At 49.7% G+C, this 16,068-nt stretch overlaps 32 non-coding genes across 32 annotated transcripts; 3 read left to right on the top strand and 29 right to left on the bottom strand.

Annotated features, from left to right (window-relative positions):
- Positions 1–336: 336 nt before the first annotated feature.
- trnay-gua (transfer RNA tyrosine (anticodon GUA)) lies at positions 337–423 on the bottom strand. Its single transcript is given in 2 exon segments — positions 337–372; positions 387–423. It is a non-coding gene; the product is annotated as a tRNA-Tyr (tRNA).
- A 406-nt stretch (positions 424–829) lies between these two features.
- On the bottom strand, positions 830–916 carry trnay-gua (transfer RNA tyrosine (anticodon GUA)). The gene is given in 2 exon segments: positions 830–865; positions 880–916. It is a non-coding gene; the product is annotated as a tRNA-Tyr (tRNA).
- A 280-nt stretch (positions 917–1,196) lies between these two features.
- Positions 1,197–1,268, top strand: trnae-cuc (transfer RNA glutamic acid (anticodon CUC)). The gene has a single exon. It is a non-coding gene; the product is annotated as a tRNA-Glu (tRNA).
- Positions 1,269–1,322: 54 nt separating this feature from the next.
- On the bottom strand, positions 1,323–1,409 carry trnay-gua (transfer RNA tyrosine (anticodon GUA)). The gene is given in 2 exon segments: positions 1,323–1,358; positions 1,373–1,409. It is a non-coding gene; the product is annotated as a tRNA-Tyr (tRNA).
- An 899-nt stretch (positions 1,410–2,308) lies between these two features.
- trnay-gua (transfer RNA tyrosine (anticodon GUA)) lies at positions 2,309–2,395 on the bottom strand. The gene is given in 2 exon segments: positions 2,309–2,344; positions 2,359–2,395. It is a non-coding gene; the product is annotated as a tRNA-Tyr (tRNA).
- A 123-nt stretch (positions 2,396–2,518) lies between these two features.
- trnae-uuc (transfer RNA glutamic acid (anticodon UUC)) lies at positions 2,519–2,590 on the bottom strand. Its single transcript has one exon. It is a non-coding gene; the product is annotated as a tRNA-Glu (tRNA).
- Positions 2,591–3,015: 425 nt separating this feature from the next.
- trnar-acg (transfer RNA arginine (anticodon ACG)) lies at positions 3,016–3,088 on the bottom strand. The gene has a single exon. It is a non-coding gene; the product is annotated as a tRNA-Arg (tRNA).
- Positions 3,089–3,893: 805 nt separating this feature from the next.
- On the bottom strand, positions 3,894–3,980 carry trnay-gua (transfer RNA tyrosine (anticodon GUA)). The gene is given in 2 exon segments: positions 3,894–3,929; positions 3,944–3,980. It is a non-coding gene; the product is annotated as a tRNA-Tyr (tRNA).
- Positions 3,981–4,753: 773 nt separating this feature from the next.
- Positions 4,754–4,825, top strand: trnae-cuc (transfer RNA glutamic acid (anticodon CUC)). The gene has a single exon. It is a non-coding gene; the product is annotated as a tRNA-Glu (tRNA).
- Positions 4,826–4,879: 54 nt separating this feature from the next.
- On the bottom strand, positions 4,880–4,966 carry trnay-gua (transfer RNA tyrosine (anticodon GUA)). The gene is given in 2 exon segments: positions 4,880–4,915; positions 4,930–4,966. It is a non-coding gene; the product is annotated as a tRNA-Tyr (tRNA).
- Positions 4,967–5,089: 123 nt separating this feature from the next.
- trnae-uuc (transfer RNA glutamic acid (anticodon UUC)) lies at positions 5,090–5,161 on the bottom strand. The gene has a single exon. It is a non-coding gene; the product is annotated as a tRNA-Glu (tRNA).
- A 425-nt stretch (positions 5,162–5,586) lies between these two features.
- trnar-acg (transfer RNA arginine (anticodon ACG)) lies at positions 5,587–5,659 on the bottom strand. The gene has a single exon. It is a non-coding gene; the product is annotated as a tRNA-Arg (tRNA).
- Positions 5,660–5,971: 312 nt separating this feature from the next.
- Positions 5,972–6,058, bottom strand: trnay-gua (transfer RNA tyrosine (anticodon GUA)). The gene is given in 2 exon segments: positions 5,972–6,007; positions 6,022–6,058. It is a non-coding gene; the product is annotated as a tRNA-Tyr (tRNA).
- Positions 6,059–6,464: 406 nt separating this feature from the next.
- trnay-gua (transfer RNA tyrosine (anticodon GUA)) lies at positions 6,465–6,551 on the bottom strand. Its single transcript is given in 2 exon segments — positions 6,465–6,500; positions 6,515–6,551. It is a non-coding gene; the product is annotated as a tRNA-Tyr (tRNA).
- Positions 6,552–6,674: 123 nt separating this feature from the next.
- On the bottom strand, positions 6,675–6,746 carry trnae-uuc (transfer RNA glutamic acid (anticodon UUC)). Its single transcript has one exon. It is a non-coding gene; the product is annotated as a tRNA-Glu (tRNA).
- Positions 6,747–7,556: 810 nt separating this feature from the next.
- trnay-gua (transfer RNA tyrosine (anticodon GUA)) lies at positions 7,557–7,643 on the bottom strand. The gene is given in 2 exon segments: positions 7,557–7,592; positions 7,607–7,643. It is a non-coding gene; the product is annotated as a tRNA-Tyr (tRNA).
- A 406-nt stretch (positions 7,644–8,049) lies between these two features.
- On the bottom strand, positions 8,050–8,136 carry trnay-gua (transfer RNA tyrosine (anticodon GUA)). Its single transcript is given in 2 exon segments — positions 8,050–8,085; positions 8,100–8,136. It is a non-coding gene; the product is annotated as a tRNA-Tyr (tRNA).
- A 280-nt stretch (positions 8,137–8,416) lies between these two features.
- trnae-cuc (transfer RNA glutamic acid (anticodon CUC)) lies at positions 8,417–8,488 on the top strand. The gene has a single exon. It is a non-coding gene; the product is annotated as a tRNA-Glu (tRNA).
- Positions 8,489–8,542: 54 nt separating this feature from the next.
- On the bottom strand, positions 8,543–8,629 carry trnay-gua (transfer RNA tyrosine (anticodon GUA)). The gene is given in 2 exon segments: positions 8,543–8,578; positions 8,593–8,629. It is a non-coding gene; the product is annotated as a tRNA-Tyr (tRNA).
- Positions 8,630–8,752: 123 nt separating this feature from the next.
- On the bottom strand, positions 8,753–8,824 carry trnae-uuc (transfer RNA glutamic acid (anticodon UUC)). Its single transcript has one exon. It is a non-coding gene; the product is annotated as a tRNA-Glu (tRNA).
- A 425-nt stretch (positions 8,825–9,249) lies between these two features.
- Positions 9,250–9,322, bottom strand: trnar-acg (transfer RNA arginine (anticodon ACG)). The gene has a single exon. It is a non-coding gene; the product is annotated as a tRNA-Arg (tRNA).
- Positions 9,323–9,634: 312 nt separating this feature from the next.
- Positions 9,635–9,721, bottom strand: trnay-gua (transfer RNA tyrosine (anticodon GUA)). Its single transcript is given in 2 exon segments — positions 9,635–9,670; positions 9,685–9,721. It is a non-coding gene; the product is annotated as a tRNA-Tyr (tRNA).
- Positions 9,722–10,127: 406 nt separating this feature from the next.
- trnay-gua (transfer RNA tyrosine (anticodon GUA)) lies at positions 10,128–10,214 on the bottom strand. Its single transcript is given in 2 exon segments — positions 10,128–10,163; positions 10,178–10,214. It is a non-coding gene; the product is annotated as a tRNA-Tyr (tRNA).
- Positions 10,215–10,337: 123 nt separating this feature from the next.
- On the bottom strand, positions 10,338–10,409 carry trnae-uuc (transfer RNA glutamic acid (anticodon UUC)). Its single transcript has one exon. It is a non-coding gene; the product is annotated as a tRNA-Glu (tRNA).
- An 810-nt stretch (positions 10,410–11,219) lies between these two features.
- Positions 11,220–11,306, bottom strand: trnay-gua (transfer RNA tyrosine (anticodon GUA)). Its single transcript is given in 2 exon segments — positions 11,220–11,255; positions 11,270–11,306. It is a non-coding gene; the product is annotated as a tRNA-Tyr (tRNA).
- A 406-nt stretch (positions 11,307–11,712) lies between these two features.
- Positions 11,713–11,799, bottom strand: trnay-gua (transfer RNA tyrosine (anticodon GUA)). The gene is given in 2 exon segments: positions 11,713–11,748; positions 11,763–11,799. It is a non-coding gene; the product is annotated as a tRNA-Tyr (tRNA).
- A 123-nt stretch (positions 11,800–11,922) lies between these two features.
- Positions 11,923–11,994, bottom strand: trnae-uuc (transfer RNA glutamic acid (anticodon UUC)). The gene has a single exon. It is a non-coding gene; the product is annotated as a tRNA-Glu (tRNA).
- A 425-nt stretch (positions 11,995–12,419) lies between these two features.
- trnar-acg (transfer RNA arginine (anticodon ACG)) lies at positions 12,420–12,492 on the bottom strand. The gene has a single exon. It is a non-coding gene; the product is annotated as a tRNA-Arg (tRNA).
- A 312-nt stretch (positions 12,493–12,804) lies between these two features.
- trnay-gua (transfer RNA tyrosine (anticodon GUA)) lies at positions 12,805–12,891 on the bottom strand. The gene is given in 2 exon segments: positions 12,805–12,840; positions 12,855–12,891. It is a non-coding gene; the product is annotated as a tRNA-Tyr (tRNA).
- An 898-nt stretch (positions 12,892–13,789) lies between these two features.
- trnay-gua (transfer RNA tyrosine (anticodon GUA)) lies at positions 13,790–13,876 on the bottom strand. The gene is given in 2 exon segments: positions 13,790–13,825; positions 13,840–13,876. It is a non-coding gene; the product is annotated as a tRNA-Tyr (tRNA).
- A 123-nt stretch (positions 13,877–13,999) lies between these two features.
- Positions 14,000–14,071, bottom strand: trnae-uuc (transfer RNA glutamic acid (anticodon UUC)). The gene has a single exon. It is a non-coding gene; the product is annotated as a tRNA-Glu (tRNA).
- Positions 14,072–15,386: 1,315 nt separating this feature from the next.
- trnay-gua (transfer RNA tyrosine (anticodon GUA)) lies at positions 15,387–15,473 on the bottom strand. Its single transcript is given in 2 exon segments — positions 15,387–15,422; positions 15,437–15,473. It is a non-coding gene; the product is annotated as a tRNA-Tyr (tRNA).
- Between the last annotated feature and the right edge of the window lie 595 nt (positions 15,474–16,068).

Consider the following 16,068-nt stretch of genomic DNA (forward strand, 5'->3'; position numbering starts at 1 on the left):
CATTGCTTTACTTTATTATTCCTGGAAAGGAACAGAACAGAACATACCTGCTAGGTTTCTTTGAAATCCAGTTTGGTGTATTTCGTGGGAAAATATTTAGGTGGGTGGCTGAAAATGCCCTGGGGTATGCTGCTTACCTGGTGGCAGCTATAAAGAGGGACCCCAAAGGAGGTAGCAAAGACTCCCAAGAACATGCCCACAGAAAGTCCTTCCCTGGTGGTCTAGTGGTTAGGATTCGGCGCTCTCACCGCCGCGGCCCGGATTTGATTCCCGGTCAGGGAACATGCTTTTGCCTTGCAACTTAGCCAAGAAAGGGTTTGCATGTGAAAAGGGAACTCCTTCGAGCCGGAGTCGAACCAGCGACCTAAGGATTGCCAACCTTTCACCTACAGTCCTCCGCTCTACCAGCTGAGCTATCGAAGGCACAGAGATTACAAACGAAAGCTCAACCTATCAGAAATTTCTGATCCATAGTCAGACGCGTTTTCCATTAGGCCACTGGCCCACCGGTCTGGCGCCTTGCAGGTGTTTACACGTCTTGTTGGTAATTGACTCGACTGTTTCTCAGTGGAAGAACTGTGATCCAGAGTCAGAGACTCTCTCCAGGACAAAAAGGCTAGCCTTAGTGGTCTAGCTTGAGAAGTTGCAGCAAAACCCGGTAGAGGCCCACAGTCAGGATTTAGAAGTCTCATCGAAAAGTCCTTCCCTGGTGGTCTAGTGGTTAGGATTCGGCGCTCTCACCGCCGCGGCCCGGATTTGATTCCCGGTCAGGGAACATGCTTTTGCCTTGCAACTTAGCCAAGAAAGGGTTTGCATGTGAAAAGGGAACTCCTTCGAGCCGGAGTCGAACCAGCGACCTAAGGATTGCCAACCTTTCACCTACAGTCCTCCGCTCTACCAGCTGAGCTATCGAAGGCACAGAGATTACGAACGAAAGCTCAACCTATCAGAAATTTCTGATCCATAGTCAGACGCGTTTTCCATTAGGCCACTGGCCCACCGGTCTGGCGCCTTGCAGGTGTTTACACGTCTTGTTGGTAATTGACTCGACTGTTTCTCAGTGGAAGAACTGTGATCCAGAGTCAGAGACTCTCTCCAGGACAAAAAGGCTAGCCTTAGTGGTCTAGCTTGAGAAGTTGCAGCAAAACCCGGTAGAGGCCCACAGTCAGGATTTAGAAGTCTCATCGAAAAGTCCTTCCCTGGTGGTCTAGTGGTTAGGATTCGGCGCTCTCACCGCCGCGGCCCGGGTTCGATTCCCGGTCAGGGAACAGTCTTTTTCCCTCCAACACAGCCAAGAAAGTGTTTGCATGTGAAAAATGACCTCCTTCGAGCCGGAGTCGAACCAGCGACCTAAGGATTTCCAACCTTCCACCTACAGTCCTCCGCTCTACCAGCTGAGCTATCGAAGGCACAGAGATTACGAACGAAAGCTGAACCTATCAGAAATTTCTGATCCATAGTCAGACGCGTTTTCCATTAGGCCACTGGCCCACCGGTCTGGCGCCTTGCAGGTGTTTACACGTCTTGTTGGTAATTGACTGGACTGTTTCTCAGTGGAAGAACTGTGATCCAGAGTCAGAGACTCTCTCCAGGACAAAAAGGCTAGCCTTAGTGGTCTAGCTTGAGAAGTTGCAGCAAAACACGGTAGAGGCCCACAGTCAGGATTTAGAAGGCTCATCGAAAAGTCCTTCCCTGGTGGTCTAGTGGTTAGGATTCGGCGCTCTCACCGCCGCGGCCCGGATTTGATTCCCGGTCAGGGAACATGCTTTTGCCTTGCAACTTAGTCAAGAAAGGGTTTGCATGTGAAAAGGGACCTCCTTCGAGCCGGAGTCTAACCAGCGACCTAAGGATTGCCAACCTTTCACCTACAGTCCGCCGCTCTACCAGCTGAGCTATCGAAGGCACAGAGATTACGAACGAAAGCTCAACCTATCAGAAATTTCTGATCCATAGTCAGACGCGTTTTCCATTAGGCCACTGGCCCACCGGTCTGGCGCCTTGCAGGTGTTTACACGTCTTGTTGGTAATTGACTGGACTGTTTCTCAGTGGAAGAACTGTGATCCAGAGTCAGAGACTCTCTCCAGGACAAAAAGGCTAGCCTTAGTGGTCTAGCTTGAGAAGTTGCAGCAAAACACGGTAGAGGCCCACAGTCAGGATTTAAAAGGCTCATCGAAAAGTCCTTCCCTGGTGGTCTAGTGGTTAGGATTCGGCGCTCTCACCGCCGCGGCCCGGGTTCGATTCCCAGTCAGGGAACAGTCTTTTTCCCTCCAACACAGCCAAGAAAGTGTTTGCATGTGAAAAATGACCTCCTTCGAGCCGGAGTCGAACCAGCGACCTAAGGATTTCCAACCTTCCACCTACAGTCCTCCGCTCTACCAGCTGAGCTATCGAAGGCACGCAGGTGAGCAACAGAACCTCAACCTATCAGGTTGCTGCAGCTCCACTGCCGGCTAAAAGTGCTTTTGCCGCAGACCGAAGCGCTGGCTGTTCAGTAAGGGAAGCCAAAACAATCACAACTTCCCATACCAGGAGTCGAACCCGGGCCGCCTGGGTGAAAACCAGGAATCCTGACCGCTAGACCATATGGGAATTCCTGCACCTATCAAGCAGGCTTGTGGGGGTGTTTTTCATCCATGTGGTACGTACAAGGGCAGGGTTCTGTTGAGCCCTTTGGCTTTCAGTGTGTGATCGTCCCCTTTAAAAATATGGGTATGATCCGAAGGCATTGTTTACCGAATTCAGTTTTAACAGACTCAATGGAAGAAGCTGTCATTTGTTTCGCCCAGGGGGTGAAACTTTATCCCATTCTTGTGATCACATAATAGATACTTAAAACTGCTCATTAAAGCAAGGTCCCTGTGACAGTACTTATGCGATGCATTTGAAAACACGCACGGTAATGAATGGTAAGCGCTATCTTGCAGACAAAACAGCCTATGGTTGGACTGTCAATTTATAAGAAACATAAATCAATTTAATAATTAAAGGCTGAAAGCAAAGCAAAAACAATCATTCGAGCCAGCCAGGAGTCGAACCTAGAATCTTCTGATCCGTAGTTAGACGCGTTATCCATTGCGCCACTGGCCCACTTTAGGAACGACTTGCTGGTGTTTATACGCGTCTTGTTGGTGTTTGACTGAACAGCTTCTCAGTGGAAGAACTGTGATCCAGAGTAAGAGATTCTCTCCAGGAGGAAAAGGCTAGCCTTAGAAGTTGCAGCAAAATCTGGTAGAGGCCAACAGCCAGGATTTAGGAGGCGAATAAGAAAGTCCTTCCCTGGTGGTCTAGTGGTTAGGATTCGGCGCTCTCACCGCCGCGGCCCGGATTTGATTCCTGGTCAGGGAACATGCTTTTGCCTTGCAACTTAGCCAAGAAAGGGTTTGCATGTGAAAAGGGACCTCCCTCGAGCCGGAGTCGAACCAGCGACCTAAGGATTGCCAACCTTTCACCTACAGTCCTCCGCTCTACCAGCTGAGCTATCGAAGGCACAGAGATTACGAACGAAAGCTCAACCTATCAGAAATTTCTGATCCATAGTCAGACGCGTTTTCCATTAGGCCACTGGCCCACCGGTCTGGCGCCTTGCAGGTGTTTACACGTCTTGTTGGTAATTGACTGGACTGTTTCTCAGTGGAAGAACTGTGATCCAGAGTCAGAGACTCTCTCCAGAAATAAAAGGCTAGCCTTAGTGGTCTAGCTTGAGAAGTTGCAGCAAAACACGGTAGAGGCCCACAGTCAGGATTTAGGAGGCGAATAAGAAAGTCCTTCCCTGGTGGTCTAGTGGTTAGGATTCGGCGCTCTCACCGCCGCGGCCCGGATTTGATTCCCGGTCAGGGAACATGCTTTTGCCTTGCAACTTAGCCAAGAAAGGGTTTGCATGTGAAAAGGGACCTCCTTCGAGCCGGAGTCGAACCAGCGACCTAAGGATTGCCAACCTTTCACCTACAGTCCTCCGCTCTACCAGCTGAGCTATCGAAGGCACAGAGATTACGAACGAAAGCTCAACCTATCAGAAATTTCTGATCCATAGTCAGACGCGTTTTCCATTAGGCCACTGGCCCACCGGTCTGGCGCCTTGCAGGTGTTTACACGTCTTGTTGGTAATTGACTGGACTGTTTCTCAGTGGAAGAACTGTGATCCAGAGTCAGAGACTCTCTCCAGGACAAAAAGGCTAGCCTTAGTGGTCTAGCTTGAGAAGTTGCAGCAAAACACGGTAGAGGCCCACAGTCAGGATTTAGAAGGCTCATCGAAAAGTCCTTCCCTGGTGGTCTAGTGGTTAGGATTTGGCGCTCTCACCGCCGCGGCCCGGATTTGATTCCCGGTCAGGGAACATGCTTTTGCCTTGCAACTTAGCCAAGAAAGGGTTTGCATGTGAAAAGGGACCTCCTTCGAGCCGGAGTCGAACCAGCGACCTAAGGATTGCCAACCTTTCACCTACAGTCCTCCACTCTACCAGCTGAGCTATCGAAGGCACAGAGATTACGAACGAAAGCTCAACCTATCAGAAATTTCTGATCCATAGTCAGACGCGTTTTCCATTAGGCCACTGGCCCACCGGTCTGGCGCCTTGGAGGTGTTTACACGTCTTGTTGGTAATTGACTGGACTGTTTCTCAGTGGAAGAACTGTGATCCAGAGTCAGAGACTCTCTCCAGGACAAAAAGGCTAGCCTTAGTGGTCTAGCTTGAGAAGTTGCAGCAAAACACGGTAGAGGCCCACAGTCAGGATTTAGAAGGCTCATCGAAAAGTCCTTCCCTGGTGGTCTAGTGGTTAGGATTCGGCGCTCTCACCGCCGCGGCCCGGGTTCGATTCCCGGTCAGGGAACAGTCTTTTTCCCTCCAACACAGCCAAGAAAGTGTTTGCATGTGAAAAATGACCTCCTTCGAGCCGGAGTCGAACCAGCGACCTAAGGATTTCCAACCTTCCACCTACAGTCCTCCGCTCTACCAGCTGAGCTATCGAAGGCACGCAGGTGAGCAACAGAACCTCAACCTATCAGGTTGCTGCAGCTCCACTGCCGGCTAAAAGTGCTTTTGCCGCAGACCGAAGCGCTGGCTGTTCAGTAAGGGAAGCCAAAACAATCACAACTTCCCATACCGGGAGTCGAACCCGGGCCGCCTGGGTGAAAACCAGGAATCCTGACCGCTAGACCATATGGGAATTCCTGCACCTATCAAGCAGGCTTGTGGGGGTGTTTTTCATCCATGTGGTACGTACAAGGGCAGGGTTCTGTTGAGCCCTTTGGCTTTCAGTGTGTGATCGTCCCCTTTAAAAATATGGGTATGATCCGAAGGCATTGTTTACCAAATTCAGTTTTAACAGACTCAATGGAAGAAGCTGTCATTTGTTTCGCCCAGGGGGTGAAACTTTATCCCATTCTTGTGATCACATAATAGATACTTAAAACTGCTCATTAAAGCAAGGTCCCTGTGACAGTACTTATGCGATGCATTTGAAAACACGCACGGTAATGAATGGTAAGTGCTATCTCGCAGACAAAACAGCCTATGGTTGGACTGTCAATTTATAAGAGACATAAATCAATTTAATAATTAAAGGCTGAAAGCAAAGCAAAAACAATCGTTCGAGCCAGCCAGGAGTCGAACCTAGAATCTTCTGATCCGTAGTCAGACGCGTTATCCATTGCGCCACTGGCCCACTGTAGGAACGACTTGCTGGTGTTTATACGCGTCTTGTTGGTGTTTGACTGAACAGCTTCTCAGTGGAAGAACTGTGATCCAGAGTAAGAGATTCTCTCCAGGAGGAAAAGGCTAGCCTTAGAAGTTGCAGCAAAATCTGGTAGAGGCCAACAGCCAGGATTTAGGAGGCGAATAAGAAAGTCCTTCCCTGGTGGTCTAGTGGTTAGGATTCGGCGCTCTCACCGCCGCGGCCCGGATTTGATTCCTGGTCAGGGAACATGCTTTTGCCTTGCAACTTAGCCAAGAAAGGGTTTGCATGTGAAAAGGGACCTCCTTCGAGCCGGAGTCGAACCAGCGACCTAAGGATTGCCAACCTTTCACCTACAGTCCTCCGCTCTACCAGCTGAGCTATCGAAGGCACAGAGATTACGAACGAAAGCTCAACCTATCAGAAATTTCTGATCCATAGTCAGACGCGTTTTCCATTAGGCCACTGGCCCACCGGTCTGGCGCCTTGCAGGTGTTTACACGTCTTGTTGGTAATTGACTGGACTGTTTCTCAGTGGAAGAACTGTGATCCAGAGTCAGAGACTCTCTCCAGGATAAAAAGGCTAGCCTTAGTGGTCTAGCTTGAGAAGTTGCAGCAAAACACGGTAGAGGCCCACAGTCAGGATTTAGAAGGCTCATCAAAAAGTCCTTCCCTGGTGGTCTAGTGGTTAGGATTCGGCGCTCTCACCGCCGCGGCCCGGATTTGATTCCCGGTCAGGGAACATGCTTTTGCCTTGCAACTTAGCCAAGAAAGGGTTTGCATGTGAAAAGGGACCTCCTTCGAGCCGGAGTCGAACCAGCGACCTAAGGATTGCCAACCTTTCACCTACAGTCCTCCGCTCTACCAGCTGAGCTATCGAAGGCACGCAGGTGAGCAACAGAACCTCAACCTATCAGGTTGCTGCAGCTCCACTGCCGGCTAAAAGTGCTTTTGCCACAGACCGAAGCGCTGGCTGTTCAGTAAGGGAAGCCAAAACAATCACAACTTCCCATACCGGGAGTCGAACCCGGGCCGCCTGGGTGAAAACCAGGAATCCTGACCGCTAGACCATATGGGAATTCCTGCACCTACCAAGCAGGCTTGTGGGGGTGTTTTTCATCCATGTGGTACGTACAAGGGCAGGGTTCTGTTGAGCCCTTTGGCTTTCAGTGTGTGATCGTCCCCTTTAAAAATATGGGTATGATCCGAAGGCATTGTTTACCGAATTCAGTTTTAACAGACTCAATGGAAGAAGCTGTCATTTGTTTCGCCCAGGGGGTGAAACTTTATCCCATTCTTGTGATCACATAATAGATACTTAAAACTGCTCATTAAAGCAAGGTCCCTGTGACAGTACTTATGCGATGCATTTGAAAACACGCACGGTAATGAATGGTAAGCGCTATCTCGCAGACAAAACAGCCTATGGTTGGACTGTCAATTTATAAGAAACATAAATCAATTTAATAATTAAAGGCTGAAAGCAAAGCAAAAACAATCTTTCGAGCCAGCCAGGAGTCAAACCTAGAATCTTCTGATCCGTAGTCAGACGCGTTATCCATTGCGCCACTGGACCACTGTAGGAACGACTTGCTGGTGTTTATACACGTCTTGTTGGTGTTTGACTGAACAGCTTCTCAGTGGAAGAACTGTGATCCAGAGTAAGAGATTCTCTCCAGGAGGAAAAGGCTAGCCTTAGAAGTTGCAGCAAAATCTGGTAGAGGCGAACAGCCAGGATTAAGGAGGCGAATAAGAAAGTCCTTCCCTGGTGGTCTAGTGGTTAGGATTCGGCGCTCTCACCGCCGCGGCCCGGATTTGATTCCCGGTCAGGGAACATGCTTTTGCCTTGCAACTTAGCCAAGAAAGGGTTTGCATGTGAAAAGGGACCTCCTTCGAGCCGGAGTCGAACCAGCGACCTAAGGATTGCCAACCTTTCACTTACAGTCCTCCGCTCTACCAGCTGAGCTATCGAAGGCACAGAGATTACGAACGAAAGCTCAACCTATCAGAAATTTCTGATCCATAGTCAGACGCGTTTTCCATTAGGCCACTGGCCCACCGGTCTGGCGCCTTGCAGGTGTTTACACGTCTTGTTGGTAATTGACTGGACTGTTTCTCAGTGGAAGAACTGTGATCCAGAGTCAGAGACTCTCTCCAGGACAAAAAGGCTAGCCTTAGTGGTCTAGCTTGAGAAGTTGCAGCAAAACACGGTAGAGGCCCACAGTCAGGATTTAGAAGGCTCATCGAAAAGTCCTTCCCTGGTGGTCTAGTGGTTAGGATTTGGCGCTCTCACCGCCGCGGCCCGGATTTGATTCCCGGTCAGGGAACATGCTTTTGCCTTGCAACTTAGCCAAGAAAGGGTTTGCATGTGAAAAGGGACCTCCTTCGAGCCGGAGTCGAACCAGCGACCTAAGGATTGCCAACCTTTCACCTACAGTCCTCCGCTCTACCAGCTGAGCTATCGAAGGCACAGAGATTACGAACGAAAGCTCAACCTATCAGAAATTTCTGATCCATAGTCAGACGCGTTTTCCATTAGGCCACTGGCCCACCGGTCTGGCGCCTTGGAGGTGTTTACACGTCTTGTTGGTAATTGACTGGACTGTTTCTCAGTGGAAGAACTGTGATCCAGAGTCAGAGACTCTCTCCAGGACAAAAAGGCTAGCCTTAGTGGTCTAGCTTGAGAAGTTGCAGCAAAACACGGTAGAGGCCCACAGTCAGGATTTAGAAGGCTCATCGAAAAGTCCTTCCCTGGTGGTCTAGTGGTTAGGATTCGGCGCTCTCACCGCCGCGGCCCGGGTTCGATTCCCGGTCAGGGAACAGTCTTTTTCCCTCCAACACAGCCAAGAAAGTGTTTGCATGTGAAAAATGACCTCCTTCGAGCCGGAGTCGAACCAGCGACCTAAGGATTTCCAACCTTCCACCTACAGTCCTCCGCTCTACCAGCTGAGCTATCGAAGGCACGCAGGTGAGCAACAGAACCTCAACCTATCAGGTTGCTGCAGCTCCACTGCCGGCTAAAAGTGCTTTTGCCGCAGACCGAAGCGCTGGCTGTTCAGTAAGGGAAGCCAAAACAATCACAACTTCCCATACCGGGAGTCGAACCCGGGCCGCCTGGGTGAAAACCAGGAATCCTGACCGCTAGACCATATGGGAATTCCTGCACCTATCAAGCAGGCTTGTGGGGGTGTTTTTCATCCATGTGGTACGTACAAGGGCAGGGTTCTGTTGAGCCCTTTGGCTTTCAGTGTGTGATCGTCCCCTTTAAAAATATGGGTATGATCCGAAGGCATTGTTTACCAAATTCAGTTTTAACAGACTCAATGGAAGAAGCTGTCATTTGTTTCGCCCAGGGGGTGAAACTTTATCCCATTCTTGTGATCACATAATAGATACTTAAAACTGCTCATTAAAGCAAGGTCCCTGTGACAGTACTTATGCGATGCATTTGAAAACACGCACGGTAATGAATGGTAAGTGCTATCTCGCAGACAAAACAGCCTATGGTTGGACTGTCAATTTATAAGAGACATAAATCAATTTAATAATTAAAGGCTGAAAGCAAAGCAAAAACAATCGTTCGAGCCAGCCAGGAGTCGAACCTAGAATCTTCTGATCCGTAGTCAGACGCGTTATCCATTGCGCCACTGGCCCACTGTAGGAACGACTTGCTGGTGTTTATACGCGTCTTGTTGGTGTTTGACTGAACAGCTTCTCAGTGGAAGAACTGTGATCCAGAGTAAGAGATTCTCTCCAGGAGGAAAAGGCTAGCCTTAGAAGTTGCAGCAAAATCTGGTAGAGGCCAACAGCCAGGATTTAGGAGGCGAATAAGAAAGTCCTTCCCTGGTGGTCTAGTGGTTAGGATTCGGCGCTCTCACCGCCGCGGCCCGGATTTGATTCCTGGTCAGGGAACATGCTTTTGCCTTGCAACTTAGCCAAGAAAGGGTTTGCATGTGAAAAGGGACCTCCTTCGAGCCGGAGTCGAACCAGCGACCTAAGGATTGCCAACCTTTCACCTACAGTCCTCCGCTCTACCAGCTGAGCTATCGAAGGCACAGAGATTACGAACGAAAGCTCAACCTATCAGAAATTTCTGATCCATAGTCAGACGCGTTTTCCATTAGGCCACTGGCCCACCGGTCTGGCGCCTTGCAGGTGTTTACACGTCTTGTTGGTAATTGACTGGACTGTTTCTCAGTGGAAGAACTGTGATCCAGAGTCAGAGACTCTCTCCAGGATAAAAAGGCTAGCCTTAGTGGTCTAGCTTGAGAAGTTGCAGCAAAACACGGTAGAGGCCCACAGTCAGGATTTAGAAGGCTCATCAAAAAGTCCTTCCCTGGTGGTCTAGTGGTTAGGATTCGGCGCTCTCACCGCCGCGGCCCGGATTTGATTCCCGGTCAGGGAACATGCTTTTGCCTTGCAACTTAGCCAAGAAAGGGTTTGCATGTGAAAAGGGACCTCCTTCGAGCCGGAGTCGAACCAGCGACCTAAGGATTGCCAACCTTTCACCTACAGTCCTCCGCTCTACCAGCTGAGCTATCGAAGGCACGCAGGTGAGCAACAGAACCTCAACCTATCAGGTTGCTGCAGCTCCACTGCCGGCTAAAAGTGCTTTTGCCACAGACCGAAGCGCTGGCTGTTCAGTAAGGGAAGCCAAAACAATCACAACTTCCCATACCGGGAGTCGAACCCGGGCCGCCTGAGTGAAAACCAGGAATCCTGACCGCTAGACCATATGGGAATTCCTGCACCTACCAAGCAGGCTTGTGGGGGTGTTTTTCATCCATGTGGTACGTACAAGGGCAGGGTTCTGTTGAGCCCTTTGGCTTTCAGTGTGTGATCGTCCCCTTTAAAAATATGGGTATGATCCGAAGGCATTGTTTACCGAATTCAGTTTTAACAGACTCAATGGAAGAAGCTGTCATTTGTTTCGCCCAGGGGGTGAAACTTTATCCCATTCTTGTGATCACATAATAGATACTTAAAACTGCTCATTAAAGCAAGGTCCCTGTGACAGTACTTATGCGATGCATTTGAAAACACGCACGGTAATGAATGGTAAGCGCTATCTCGCAGACAAAACAGCCTATGGTTGGACTGTCAATTTATAAGAAACATAAATCAATTTAATAATTAAAGGCTGAAAGCAAAGCAAAAACAATCTTTCGAGCCAGCCAGGAGTCAAACCTAGAATCTTCTGATCCGTAGTCAGACGCGTTATCCATTGCGCCACTGGACCACTGTAGGAACGACTTGCTGGTGTTTATACACGTCTTGTTGGTGTTTGACTGAACAGCTTCTCAGTGGAAGAACTGTGATCCAGAGTAAGAGATTCTCTCCAGGAGGAAAAGGCTAGCCTTAGAAGTTGCAGCAAAATCTGGTAGAGGCGAACAGCCAGGATTAAGGAGGCGAATAAGAAAGTCCTTCCCTGGTGGTCTAGTGGTTAGGATTCGGCGCTCTCACCGCCGCGGCCCGGATTTGATTCCCGGTCAGGGAACATGCTTTTGCCTTGCAACTTAGCCAAGAAAGGGTTTGCATGTGAAAAGGGACCTCCTTCGAGCCGGAGTCGAACCAGCGACCTAAGGATTGCCAACCTTTCACCTACAGTCCTCCGCTCTACCAGCTGAGCTATCGAAGGCACAGAGATTACGAACGAAAGCTCAACCTATCAGAAATTTCTGATCCATAGTCAGACGCGTTTTCCATTAGGCCACTGGCCCACCGGTCTGGCGCCTTGCAGGTGTTTACACGTCTTGTTGGTAATTGACTGGACTGTTTCTCAGTGGAAGAACTGTGATCCAGAGTCAGAGACTCTCTCCAGGACAAAAAGGCTAGCCTTAGTGGTCTAGCTTGAGAAGTTGCAGCAAAACACGGTAGAGGCCCACAGTCAGGATTTAGAAGGCTCATCGAAAAGTCCTTCCCTGGTGGTCTAGTGGTTAGGATTCGGCGCTCTCACCGCCGCGGCCCGGGTTCTATTCCCGGTCAGGGAACAGTCTTTTTCCCTCCAACACAGCCAAGAAAGTGTTTGCATGTGAAAAATGACCTCCTTCGAGCCGGAGTCGAACCAGCGACCTAAGGATTTCCAACCTTCCACCTACAGTCCTCCGCTCTACCAGCTGAGCTATCGAAGGCACGCAGGTGAGCAACAGAACCTCAACCTATCAGGTTGCTGCAGCTCCACTGCCGGCTAAAAGTGCTTTTGCCACAGGCCGAAGCGCTGGCTGTTCAGTAAGGGAAGCCAAAACAATCACAACTTCCCATACCGGGAGTCGAACCCGGGCCGCCTGGGTGAAAACCAGGAATCCTGACCGCTAGACTATATGGGAATTCCTGCACCTATCAAGCAGGCTTGTGGGGGTGTTTTTCATCCATGTGGTACGTACAAGGGCAGGATTCTGTTGAGCCCTTTGGCTTTCAGTGTGTGATCGTCCCCTTTAAAAATATGGGTATGATCCGAAGGCATTGTTTACCGAATTCAGTTTTAACAGACTCAATGGAAGAAGCTGTCATTTGTTTCGCCCAGGGGGTGAAACTTTATCCCATTCTTGTGATCACATAATAGATACTTAAAACTGCTCATTAAAGCAAGGTCCCTGTGACAGTACTTATGCGATGCATTTGAAAACACGCACGGTAATGAATGGTAAGCGCTATCTCGCAGACAAAACAGCCTATGGTTGGACTGTCAATTTATAAGAAACATAAATCAATTTAATAATTAAAGGCTGAAAGCAAAGCAAAAACAATCGTTCGAGCCAGCCAGGAGTCGAACCTAGAATCTTCTGATCCGTAGTCAGACGCGTTATCCATTGCGCCACTGGCCCACTGTAGGAACGACTTGCTGGTGTTTATACGCGTCTTGTTGGTGTTTGACTGAACAGCTTCTCAGTGGAAGAACTGTGATCCAGAGTAAGAGATTCTCTCCAGGAGGAAAAGGCTAGCCTTAGAAGTTGCAGCAAAATCTGGTAGAGGCCAACAGCCAGGATTTAGGAGGCGAATAAGAAAGTCCTTCCCTGGTGGTCTAGTGGTTAGGATTCGGCGCTCTCACCGCCGCGGCCCGGATTTGATTCCCGGTCAGGGAACATGCTTTTGCCTTGCAACTTAGCCAAGAAAGGGTTTGCATGTGAAAAGGGACCTCCTTCGAGCCGGAGTCGAACCAGCGACCTAAGGATTGCCAACCTTTCACCTACAGTCCTCCGCTCTACCAGCTGAGCTATCGAAGGCACAGAGATTACGAACGAAAGCTCAACCTATCAGAAATTTCTGATCCATAGTCAGACGCGTTTTCCATTAGGCCACTGGCCCACCGGTCTGGCGCCTTGCAGGTGTTTACACGTCTTGTTGGTAATTGACTGGACTGTTTCTCAGTGGAAGAACTGTGATCCAGAGTCAGAGACTCTCTCCAGGACAAAAAGGCTAGCCTTAGTGGTCTAGCTTGAGAAGTTGCAGCAAAACACGGTACAGGCCCACAGTCAGGATTTAGAAGGCTCATCGAAAAGTCCTTCCCTGGTGGTCTAGTGGTTAGGATTCGGCGCTCTCACCGCCGCGGCCCGGATTTGATTCCCGGTCAGGGAACATGCTTTTGCCTTGCAACTTAGCCAAGAAAGGGTTTGCATGTGAAAAGGGACCTCCTTCGAGCCGGAGTCGAACCAGCGACCTAAGGATTGCCAACCTTTCACCTACAATACTCCGCTCTACCAGCTGAGCTATCGAAGGCACAGAGATGACGAACGAAAGCTCAACCTATCAGAAATTTCTGATCCATAGTCAGACGCGTTTTCCATTAGGCCACTGGCCCACCGGTCTGGCGCCTTGCAGGTGTTTACACGTCTTGTTGGTAATTGACTGGACTGTTTCTCAGTGGAAGAACTGTGATCCAGAGTCAGAGACTCTCTCCAGGACAAAAAGGCTAGCCTTAGTGGTCTAGCTTGAGAAGTTGCAGCAAAACACGGTGAGGCCCACAGTCAGGATTTAGAAGGCTCATCGAAAAGTCCTTCCCTGGTGGTCTAGTGGTTAGGATTCGGCGCTCTAACCGCCGCGGCCCGGGTTCGATTCCCGGTCAGGGAACAGTCTTTTTCCCTCCAACAAAGCCAAGAAAGTGTTTGCATGTGAAAAATGACCTCCTTCGAGCCGGAGTCGAACCAGCGACCTAAGGATTTCCAACCTTCCACCTACAGTCCTCCGCTCTACCAGCTGAGCTATCGAAGGCACGCAGGTGAGCAACAGAACCTCAACCTATCAGGTTGCTGCAGCTCCACTGCCGGCTAAAAGTGCTTTTGCCGCAGACCGAAGCGCTGGCTGTTCAGTAAGGGAAGCCAAAACAATCACAACTTCCCATACCGGGAGTCGAACCCGGGCCGCCTGGGTGAAAACCAGGAATCCTGACCGCTAGACCATATGGGAATTCCTGCACCTATCAAGCAGGCTTGTGGGGGTGTTTTTCATCCATGTGGTACGTACAAGGGCAGGGTTCTGTTGAGCCCTTTGGCTTTCAGTGTGTGATCGTCCCCTTTAAAAATATGGGTATGATCCGAAGGCATTGTTTACCGAATTCAGTTTTAACAGACTCAATGGAAGAAGCTGTCATTTGTTTCGCCCAGGGGGTGAAACTTTATCCCATTCTTGTGATCACATAATAGATACTTAAAACTGCTCATTAAAGCAAGGTCCCTGTGACAGTACTTATGCGATGCATTTGAAAACACGCACGGTAATGAATGGTAAGCGCTATCTCGCATACAAAACAGCCTATGGTTGGACTGTCAATTTATAAGAAACATAAATCAATTTAATAATTAAAGGCTGAAAGCAAAGCAAAAACAATTATTCAAGCCAGCCAGGAGTCGAACCTAGAATCTTCTGATCCGTAGTCAGACACGTTTTCCATTAGGCCACTGGCCCACCGGTCTGGCGCCTTGCAGGTGTTTACACGTCTTGTTGGTAATTGACTGGACTGTTTCTCAGTGGAAGAACTGTGATCCAGAGTCAGAGACTCTCTCCAGGACAAAAAGGCTAGCCTTAGTGGTCTAGCTTGAGAAGTTGCAGCAAAACACGGTAGAGGCCCACAGTCAGGATTTAGAAGGCTCATCGAAAAGTCCTTCTCTGGTGGTCTAGTGGTTAGGATTCGGCGCTCTCACCGCCGCGGCCCGGATTTGATTCCCGGTCAGGGAACATGCTTTTGCCTTGCAACTTAGCCAAGAAAGGGTTTGCATGTGAAAAGGGACCTCCTTCGAGCCGGAGTCGAACCAGCGACCTAAGGATTGCCAACCTTTCACCTACAGTCCTCCACTCTACCAGCTGAGCTATCGAAGGCACAGAGATTACGAACGAAAGCTCAACCTTTTAGAAATTTCTGATCCATAGTCAGACGCGTTTTCCATTAGGCCACTGGCCCACCGGTCTGGCGCCTTGCAGGTGTTTACACGTCTTGTTGGTAATTGACTGGACTGTTTCTCAGTGGAAGAACTGTGATCCAGAGTCAGAGACTCTCTCCAGGACAAAAAGGCTAGCCTTAGTGGTCTACCTTGAGAAGTTGCAGCAAAACACGGTAGAGGCCCACAGTCAGGATTTAGAAGGCTCATCGAAAAGTCCTTCCCTGGTGGTCTAGTGGTTAGGATTCGGCGCTCTCACCGCCGCGGCCCGGATTTGATTCCCGGTCAGGGAACATGCTTTTGCCTTGCAACTTAGCCAAGAAAGGGTTTGCATGTGAAAAGGGACCTCCTTCGAGCCGGAGTCGAACCAGCGACCTAAGGATTGCCAACCTTTCACCTACAGTCCTCCGCTCTACCAGCTGAGCTATCGAAGGCACAGAGATTACGAACGAAAGCTCAACCTATCAGAAATTTCTGATCCATAGTCAGACGCGTTTTCCATTAGGCCACTGGCCCACCGGTCTGGCGCCTTGCAGGTGTTTACACGTCTTGTTGGTAATTGACTGGACTGTTTCTCAGTGGAAGAACTGTGATCCAGAGTCAGAGACTCTCTCCAGGACAAAAAGGCTAGCCTTAGTGGTCTAGCTTGAGAAGTTGCAGCAAAACACGGTACAGGCCCACAGTCAGGATTTAGAAGGCTCATCGAAAAGTCCTTCCCTGGTGGTCTAGTGGTTAGGATTCGGCGCTCTCACCGCCGCGGCCCGGATTTGATTCCCGGTCAGGGAACATGCTTTTGCCTTGCAACTTAGCCAAGAAAGGGTTTGCATGTGAAAAGGGACCTCCTTCGAGCCGGAGTCGAACCAGCGACCTAAGGATTGCCAACCTTTCACCTACAATACTCCGCTCTACCAGCTGAGCTATCGAAGGCACAGAGATGACGAACGAAAGCTCAACCTATCAGAAATTTCTGATCCATAGTCAGACGCGTTTTCCATTAGGCCACTGGCCCACCGGTCTGGCGCCTTGCAG

Source organism: Pseudorasbora parva, chromosome 6, assembly GCF_024679245.1.
Source record: "Pseudorasbora parva isolate DD20220531a chromosome 6, ASM2467924v1, whole genome shotgun sequence".
NCBI lineage: Eukaryota > Metazoa > Chordata > Actinopteri > Cypriniformes > Gobionidae > Pseudorasbora > Pseudorasbora parva.